Source organism: Lactuca virosa, chromosome 5, assembly GCF_052849685.1.
Source record: "Lactuca virosa cultivar CGN04683 chromosome 5, Lactuca_virosa_CGN04683_v6, whole genome shotgun sequence".
NCBI classification, from domain to species: Eukaryota; Viridiplantae; Streptophyta; class Magnoliopsida; order Asterales; family Asteraceae; genus Lactuca; species Lactuca virosa.
The window spans coordinates 418,237,982-418,247,928 of NC_136430.1; the positions used below are offsets into that span (position 1 = coordinate 418,237,982).

The 9,947-nt window shown below is 34.0% G+C and overlaps 1 pseudogene; it reads right to left on the reverse strand.

The window, feature by feature from the left end:
- Window positions 1-911: 911 nt before the first annotated feature.
- On the reverse strand, window positions 912-1,843 carry LOC145114045 (cyclin-dependent kinase F-4 pseudogene; annotated as a pseudogene).
- Window positions 1,844-9,947: the final 8,104 nt, after the last annotated feature.

Below are 9,947 nucleotides of genomic sequence, written 5' to 3' on the forward strand. Positions count from 1 at the left end.
TTGTAAAATTACTTTTTTATCCTTACACTAGTTTATAACCCGTGGGAACCACGGTTATAAAATTAATTAAACTTTTATAATTATTAATCAGTTATTATTTTTTTTAAATAAGTCATTTTAAATAAATTATTAATTAAGAGATATATCAAAAATTTAAAGTTATTATAACTTCAAATTTAACATATAATTAGAAAATATAAATTTGAATTTTGAAATGAGTTGCCTATAATATATATATATATATATATATATATATATATATATATATATATATATATATATATATACATGACACATGACATAATATTAATGAGGAGTTGTATTAGAGTGACACTTAACAAAAGGATATTAAAACTATTCATTTATTAGAATAGAGATATTGATTGGTGTAGAATTATTCTTGCATTCTTAACTTTTTCACGTTCTCGGTTTAACCCGTATGTTATATTTATAATTTGTACTAAAAAAATCAACATACTTAATTTATTTGTTTTTCTTCTATTACATTGCAATTTTTATGTGTTTAATTTTTAAGTATATTTTCATTGTTTTTTATTATTTGTACATAATCTAACTAAAAAATTTCAATCTATTAGTTTTAAAATATCAATTAAGTTGAGTTTGAATCGACTAATCGGGAAAATTTGATCTTTGCATGCAGAATCTTTATTAATTATTGATTAACCAAAAACCAAATGGAATACATGCAAATTATCACCAAACCAAATCAACCCTAAATTTGCAATATATTCATGATTTTTCGACTACTAGTCATAAATTTGGAATCTCATTATTGCCTTCGAAATTCTTCTTGTCCGCTTTAACGATCGCTTTTAACTATGAATTTTTCTTGGAGCATACGTATCAGGTTTTGTTTGTTCACTTTTTCCGAAACGATTGGTGCGCTTTTCCTACTTCTTGTCTGCGTCAACAACGCTTTCTTCCATGGTAGGTCTTGGTTGCGATGGATTGGCAATGGAACATGGTAGCAGCTGTGGAAGAAAGGATGCTTAAGTGCCTCCATAGCTGTGGGCCTCATGCATGGATTCCAAGAAAGAAGTGCAGCAATCAGACACAATGCTTCACTGCTTGCAGATGGTAACAGGGACGCAAGAGGCACACCAGGAAGGTCTGGAAACTGATAATTCATATTAACCGCAAGTTGAAGTCCCAATTTCCATTTGCTTTCTGTTGGACTTCCGATCACACTGCAGATCTTATAAAATACTTCTCCGCCACTATTACCTTTAAACAGTCGCTGATTGGTATATAACTCCGCCATGATTGCACCCATTGCCCACATATCAACTGCAGGATCATGTACAGAAGAACGGAGAAAAACCTCAGGGGCACGATACCAGCGCGTCGTGACATAACCTGTGTATGGTGGTTTCCTATTGCTCTCGCGAGCTTGACCAAGATCAGCAATCTTTATCACATCACTGGAAACAAGAAGGTTATCTGGTTTGAGGTCGCGATGAAAGTAGCCTTTTCCATGCATGTATGCAAGACCTTGAAAGAGTTGAAAGCACAAGTTTCTGATCTCACTTTCAGAAAAAGCAGCCATATTTTTCATACGATCGTAGAGACTGCATTCCATGCATTCGAACACCAAGTACAAGAAGTCGTTTTCTTTGTGGATTTCTTTGAGCTTTACGATATTCGGATGATTCATCTGGCGAAGTGCCTTGACTTCTATTAGGTTTGTGCATTCTTCCATTGATGTATACTTTTCGTACAATTTTTTGACCGCAACAACTTCACCAGTCTTTTTATTTAATGCTCGCCAAACAACCCCATACGTTCCACTCCCAATTTCCTCGATTTTTTCATACTTTTGCATTGTGCGGTGAATAGCGAATGTGTAGATAAGGGCATATAAGGCATTTATAATACTTAGAGATTTTCATATATCGAAGATTTGTGGGTTTAGGTGTTGTAATTATCTTAAAAACGATTTGATTACTTTCCTATTATGAGAAGATTGCTTTGGCTCCAAGGCTGCTCTTCCAAAATTTGAAGGATTAATGATAATAGATACAAAAGATAAATACCAAGGAATTCTCATCCGGATACAAAAGATAATTTTTTTTCCTATACACAGGGGAAGACGCCAAACAATTACACTCCGTACTATAAGAAAAAGGTATCCATGGTGATGATATGTGTTCGTTGCTACTTATCCATATATATGTTGTCGTCCGCACAGCCTTGTCACAATATATACCTTTTGTCATCGCTATACATTTCGCCACCATAGGTCTATATCGCCATATATGGCGACGACACGTCTTTGCTATAACATCAATTTATAGAAACAACTAATGACGACATGCGGTCGCTATAGCCACCGTACATATTAAATTTTTTCTGTTTTTTTTAATTATTATTATTCCAGTTTTTCCCAAACATTAACTTTGTAAAATAGTAAATCTAATAAAAAATATTGAAATTTCATACAAACACATCCCAGTTCTAATACAAATTACCATCGTCATTTAAAGTATCTTAGATGCGATGCAGCGTTTTCTTGCCTCGAATAATTAAATATGCATTATTCTGACATCAAAATAAAATTTAAATTACCAAGACCCTTTTAGATCAACCAATTTCAAGATATTGTATGACTAACTCTCAATAAATACTAGCTAAAAGGGATGTTAAAACAACATTATGACACCAATAAGGTACTTACATGATTAAGGGTACCATTTCTAACCTTATACAAGTTACAAACTTAGAGAAATTATTTCATTTGATTTAAAAATATCTTCTAAACTTGAAATTTGTAACTCCCGTAAATTCGGGGCTAGACATGAAGATAAAGTAAATAATCTTAACTAAAGATGTAGTTGTCATACTAACTATCTCGTAAATATAATGAGCGCTTAAATCCGACTTCGTATGAAAAAGTTATGTTTCTTCGAAGTTTCGCGATCAACCCGACACAACTATGTGTGTAATAAAAGTGAATCGGAGATAAATTGCTTATTAGCCTAAGTAATCTAAAAAAAGTCGTAGTAATCATAAAAACGAGAGCGTGCAAATAAATAATGCCTAAATCTAACTTCATATGAAGAAGTTATGATTTTTCGAAGTTTCAGTATAGCAGTGTGCGACACATAAATTGAAATTTTGATCAGTTGAGTGTTAGCCAAAACAATCTAAACGAGAGTTGAAGATCTCGTAAATATGAACCCGTCAATATAAAGAAAGCCGAGAACGAATTTCGTATGAAGGAATGATGGTTTTCGCACACACTTTAACAATCCAATCTCTATAAAAATAAGATTTTAAAATAGAGTGTGAATTAGCAACTGATGTCTAAAGGAAAATTCTAGAGTTCGTCGAGAGGATTCCAGGAATATAAATAACGTCAAAAACAAAGCTTGTATGCAAAAGTTATGGCCATTCGAAGATCTTTGAAAAATTACCTGGCCTTATGGCATGGCAGCATGTGGAGGTGCCACGTGTCCATGTCGGGTAGTCGCCTCCTCCGCAACACAAAGTAACATGGAACCAAGAAATTGAGACATGTGATACCATGGATTGGTAACGCATGGCAGGTTCTAGAAGAGAGTGACGTTGACTACTCAGTGATCCTTTAGGATAGGTCTCGTAAGATCATCTTAGGATTAGGGAGTGAAAATAATGAGAATGGAAAATTGGGTTATTTGTTTGATGCGAAATATATAATTAAAACAAATTAATTATAATATTTGTTGGATTAGGTGTCTAAGCTCATAACTATGATTGGTATATATTTAAATTGATGGTAGCACAGTCCTTTTGGGCTGCCCTCAAAACTAGCAACTGAACAGATAATTTTGGAGAAAGAGGTTGATTTATTATTTGATTAATAAATTTAAATAAATAATTTGTTAATATATTATGAGAATAATATATTAATTAGAAACAGTAATGTTCAATTAATATTTAATCAGAAATTAATTGGAATTAATTTTGGGATTTAGAGAATTAGTTAAAAGTGCAGGGACTGAAGTGCAATTGTTCAATAGTTGAGCAAGAGGCAATCCAGAACCCTCCATAGGCTATGGACAGTTTTCATATGCCTTAGGGTTTCTAGAATAGTCTTTGGTAGAAAAACAGAAAAGTGGATAATTACCCGGTTTAAAATAATCTTGGATTTGGGCTTATTTAGGGTTTCCTAACTGCACTATAAATAGGGAATAATCCTATGATTTTCGGCCAACTAGTTCCCTAGAGGGTTAGGCTGGAAATTCATCCTCTCTCCTCCTTCTCAATCATCTTCCTTTGCTAATGTTGGGTGTGAGCCATTAGAGGCGTGACATTTTTGACGCTTGCTCTCAAGGCTTCAACAACACAAGGATTTGCATTGTTATTACTATATAACAATCAAGGTATGAATCATCTAACCCTTATTGTGTATTTCGATTATATACTAGTATTCTAGGGTTTTACATTTTGTTGTTCAAAGTTGTATGTTCAATTAGAGAAAACATAGATCAATTTTTTAGGGTTGCATGTACACATAGGATTTATATGTTTTGCATAAAACTCATCAGTTGTATCAGAGCGTAGGTTTAGTTTTCTATTGAATTGAAAAAATAGTTGAACTTGAACAAGGAGAAGCAAAACAGAATCGTCATTCTGTTCCCCCAACACGGCATGTTATTCTTCCACCACGGCGTGTTGACCTGCGAAATCGTCCTAACGCGACGTGGTGTTTGTTTACCACAACGTGTTGGACTATCAGATCCACAAAAATCGGATTTTTTTGCTTATCTCATGAATTGATTAGGATAATTACCTTAAATATTGTCTTAAATAAGTAAAACTAAATAATTATCTAAGTTATTGGATATCCTTATCTTGAACTCATTATTGGTTTATTTTTAAATTAAAATTAATTTCTTAATTTTCTAAAATTAAAATATAAATCTTAGTATTTTGGAAAGTTTAAAATACATCCTTATGGATCTTATTATTAATTTAATTAAGTAATTAATTAAAGGATAATCAATAAATCCATAAAATGGTTTAAATTTAATTAAATTAAAAGTTTAATTTATTAAAAGATTAAACCCTTGTAATTTTAAAATGTTTTAAAATACACCTTATACTATGTATATATAATTAAAAGTTTAATATATATTATATGTATAAGAAAATTCAGTTGAACCGCTAGTACGCCTCATTCACGAAACCATACTATAAGGGGAGTTTAAGGAAGCGGCCTGTAAAATGACTGTCATTGGGTATCCATTCTTACCCATCGCTCTCTTGTATGGTGGAGGGTCGTTAGCCAAACGGGTTTGATAGGACAAATTAACCTCATTAAAAGTATAATGACAAAAAGTAACTAAACTAATTTCTAAAATCTCACTCTTGGTTACTTTAGGAAAATGTGGATTTATATGATAATCCATGAAATTGCACATTACACTTTATGAGTCGTTAGTGGAGCGTGTGTGGTTAACCGTCACACTAATGAGGGACTAATAAAGAGTGGTAATGGGTGTCTCGAAAACTATCGTTGATTAATGGAGCGCATGTGGCTAACCGGCACATTAAAACGAGATGATAAATGACATCGAGACCGCCAAGCTAATTTGCATGGTTATGCACATCTCGTTTGTGATCATCGGCATCCCAATCACAAAAGTGAGAGCATAATCGAGATTAAACATGTCATTGATTAGATTCAGTGAATCCCAAAAGATCTAGGAGTTTCATAAGATTAAAATTGGTAAAAGCCTTACCTACCTATAATAGATTGGAATTTGATTACGGCATCCTTCTTCAAAGTTCGAATCGAAAATATGGATATTAGCCTTAATTTAAATTTATGGGTTAACAATTAAGGATTAAAATCAACTAACTTGAATTTTTTGTCTCCCTTTACAGATGTCGAGTCAAGACAAACATGGTCTTCCTCATTCTTTTGGAAAGGGTTCTCCTCATTCTTCTGAAAATGATCTTCCATATTCTCATCAAGGTGAAAGTATGTTCCCATCTTTGAACAATGGTGGAAATGGAGATCATGCTTCTTCAACTCTTCCTCCTCCTCCTCCTCCATCGACTCTCCCCATGTCACAATTTGAAAGATACAAAACTGTCCAAGCCCTATTGGCAAGTAAACATCAAGACGGAAACTTTGTATGTGCGCATGTTGTGAAAATGAAATCATACATTGTCAAATTGGATAGATTGGGTGTCGTTTTCCCAAGGGAGAAGACCATTGATATGGTTCTCCTTTCACTTCCTGAATTATATAGTCAGTTCGTTGAGGACTTTTATATGAGCGACCACGACGTGACCCTAATTGATCTGACACATATAATGATTGTTGCTGAAGCAGAAATGCTTAAGAGCACAAGTGAAGCAAAAGTGTCTGAAGGATCTGTCTCCAAAGTTTCCATGGATATTGACAATGGTGGTCTAGAAAAGATTTCTCTTCCCAATGGAAAGGGATCGGCCAAGGTCAAACCGTTTAATTGCATGGTAAAGAGAAAGGCTAGTTCTGAGATTGTTCCATGTGCTAACCCTAAAAAGACCATATGTTTCTATTGCAAATTGAAGAGACATTGGTTGCGAAGCTTCCCAGACTACCTGAAATATCTTAGAGATGGTAAAGTCAAGCCGTGTGACTCCACTTCAGGTACATCCATTATCTAACTCCATTATTTTAATAAGTTCCTATTCATAGATTCTTAATACATGATGTGATGATCACATTTTGATGGTATTGCAGGATCTAAGAGAAAGAAGGAAGCTTGAGAAGAGTGAGTTGTATCTGATTGTGAGAAGATGGACTTCGGTCGCATGGTTCGATGATCAGATTTTGGAAGCTACTGCTTAGGAGTTATGAAAATTTAATAGGTAGCTTAGGAAATGTCTAGAAATATAGTTTTCATTTTATGCATTGTAAGGATAAGTTCCAAATTTTTCGTTTATTATTAATAAAAGTGAATTTTTTTGATTTATCTAGTTAGTTTACTTTATATTTCCTTGCAATGACATTTATGAAAATTTGGTGGTTAAATTTCTATTGTTAGCAATGTTAAATGTGGATTTGATTCTTAACTATATCGTTTGTGGTAATGTCATGATTAACCAAGTGAAAAGGAATTCTCATCACCCAAGTTTCAGTTGGATAGAAACTTGGAGTCATATAATTTGAATTGTATGATGCATGAGAATTTTGATCGTTGGAAAATTATGACTAATTCATTGATCACATGTTTATGAGAGTCAAAGTGAAGGACTATTGGATCTTCTACATATTGATGTGTCTTAGTCGACATATATATGGAATAGATCATATTGTATCTGTATATTATTGTATATATATCCTTTCCATAGTTATAGGACCCAATTGTATATTTATATGGTCAATGTTTAATGAGCAGATCAAGCATTCAATCATGTTAATCTATATGGTATCAGAGCCTTCTCTGGCCTAACCCACTCCGTCGCCCTCTACCATCTCTTCGTCCTCTCTTCTTTTCTTTTTCTTATTTTGTTTCTTTGGATCGACACCATAAAGGACGATAAGTCTATTCTTCATGATTTATAGATGGTTCAGTAAATATGATTGTGTTTATATGATCAATCATAATTCTAACACTCTGAAAAGTTTCAAAGAGTAGCAGAGCGAATATGAAGAATCTGTTAGACAGAAAGATAAAAGTTTCTCCAATCTGAATGGAAATGAGAGTACTTTAGTATCATGTTTTATGATCATCTTAATGATTGTGGAACTATATGTTGGGTTTTGAGCACTATAACATCCCTATGGTGCACATACAACCCTAATGCTTTGGATCTAAGTTTTCTCTAGTTATACATGCAATATTCTTTTTCCAAAGCATGAAGCCTAACTAGTATACAAATTTGATATTTGAATCATAAAAAAACAAGTTAGATGATTACCTCTTGTTGTAGCTTGTAGAAGTTGGACTTTCAAGAGCTTAGCACCTCAAGTGTGATGCCTCAAATGTTTCACAAAACACCACCAACAATTGGATGACAATGAGAGAGAGCTTGGAGCACTAAAAACTGGCTATCTCCTCTTAGAATACTCTTGGTCCGATTTTAGGGCTTAGTGGTTACATATATGATGTAGAATTCCAAGAGTCACTTGTAAACCCTAATTCTTACACTTAGTTTTATGATCCAATAATTGATTTGGACTAACACTTCATGGACTATCTCATAAGCTTAGTCCATCACAAATCAATTATGGATCATTAGCCCAAACCATATGTATCACTGATTTACATAATCAGTCCCCGTTAATTTAATCAGTCTCTTTTGATCACTAAATTAATTCCAAATTAATTCTTGATCAATAGTAATTAAATAATATGATTTCTCAATTAATATATTATACTTATAATATATTAATAAATCACAAATAACCTCTTTCTCAAATATCCATCCTATCAAATTGTTCTGGTGAATGCAACCCAAAATGGACCATGCTACGATCGGGTCAAGTACATACCAATTATAGTTATCGGCTTAGACACCTAATCCAACAGTCTCCCAATTGGATAAGTCTAATAACTATAATTGCCAATGCAACTTCGAAATCCGATTAGCAATCGTAGCTCTCAAAAGCCGCTGTCGAATTCTGACGTGTCCTTTAGATAAGGGATCATATAATCCTTTGTTCTTCAAGATATCATGTGGACATATACATGGAACATAGTCATACTTATTGTCCAGTAGGTTGTTTCCCGATTTCTGATTTGTTTGACATAGAACTTAATTGAACACATCAATTGAGTTCTGACCGGGCCCGACACATAAGTCAAAACAAAATCATCGAGGGGCCCAAGATATCGCTTTTATTCCTCTTAGGATAAAAGGAACAGATAAACTTTGACTTATATGCTTGTACTAATTACTCATTAAATCATACACAATAGCACGCTTTATAACATCAAGTTACTGATGCGTTTTCGCACTATCAATGCACAACCAACTCGTAATCAACAACTCATATATCTTGGTTTGAAGATCATATAAAATATTATCGTCTCACAATCACTCGTGATAGAATTCCATGAAGTGATTCATGTGAGCGTGGGTTTAATCCAATACTCAAATCTTATTTCAGGAGCACTCATGAACGTTGTAGCAAACGTTTGCTATGTCTAAACACCTTAGACAATCTAGAAGCCAAATCATGACAGTCTAACCTCATAGCCTACTTCCAAAGTATGATCAACTGTGGATGGTTTGAATAATCTTATTATTCTGGAAGTCAAAAGATGCAAATTGAAACAATAGTAAACAATTGACACAAGATAGTAACTTTACTCATAAATAAAACTCCTTTTATTCAATCATCAAATGTCAATTACATTTTATCTTTTGCAAGTTTCTAAACAACTATCTAATCACTAAAACTAATATCGTCCTTCAGCCCAATACTCCTAGCATGCTGCAAGTGCTTAACCCTACTTAGTCCCTTCGTAAGGGGATCTGCTAGGTTCTCCTCTGATGATACCCTTTTTACTACGAGGAGTCCTTCTTCTATCCGATGTATTATGAAGTGATATTTTCTGTCAATGTGCCTGGATTTGCCGTGATCCCTTGGTTCCTTGGTTAAGGCAGTCGCACTCTCGTTATCACAGAAAATCTCCATAGGCTCCTTTACAGCTGGTATAACTCCAAGGTCTCCGATGAAGTTCTTTAGCCATATCACCTCCTTCGACACTTCACTTGCTGCTATGTACTCTGATTCGCACGTTGAATCAACTACAGTCTCCTGTTTGGAACTTTTCCAAGTTACTGCTCCTCTATTTAGGGTAAACACCCAGCCCGACTGAGAGCGGAAATTATCTCTGTCGGTCTGAAAGCTGGCGTCACTATACCATGTCACTCTTAAGTCATCACTCCCACTGAGGGTAAAGACCCAGTCCTTTGTCCTTCGGAGGTACTTAAGAATGTTC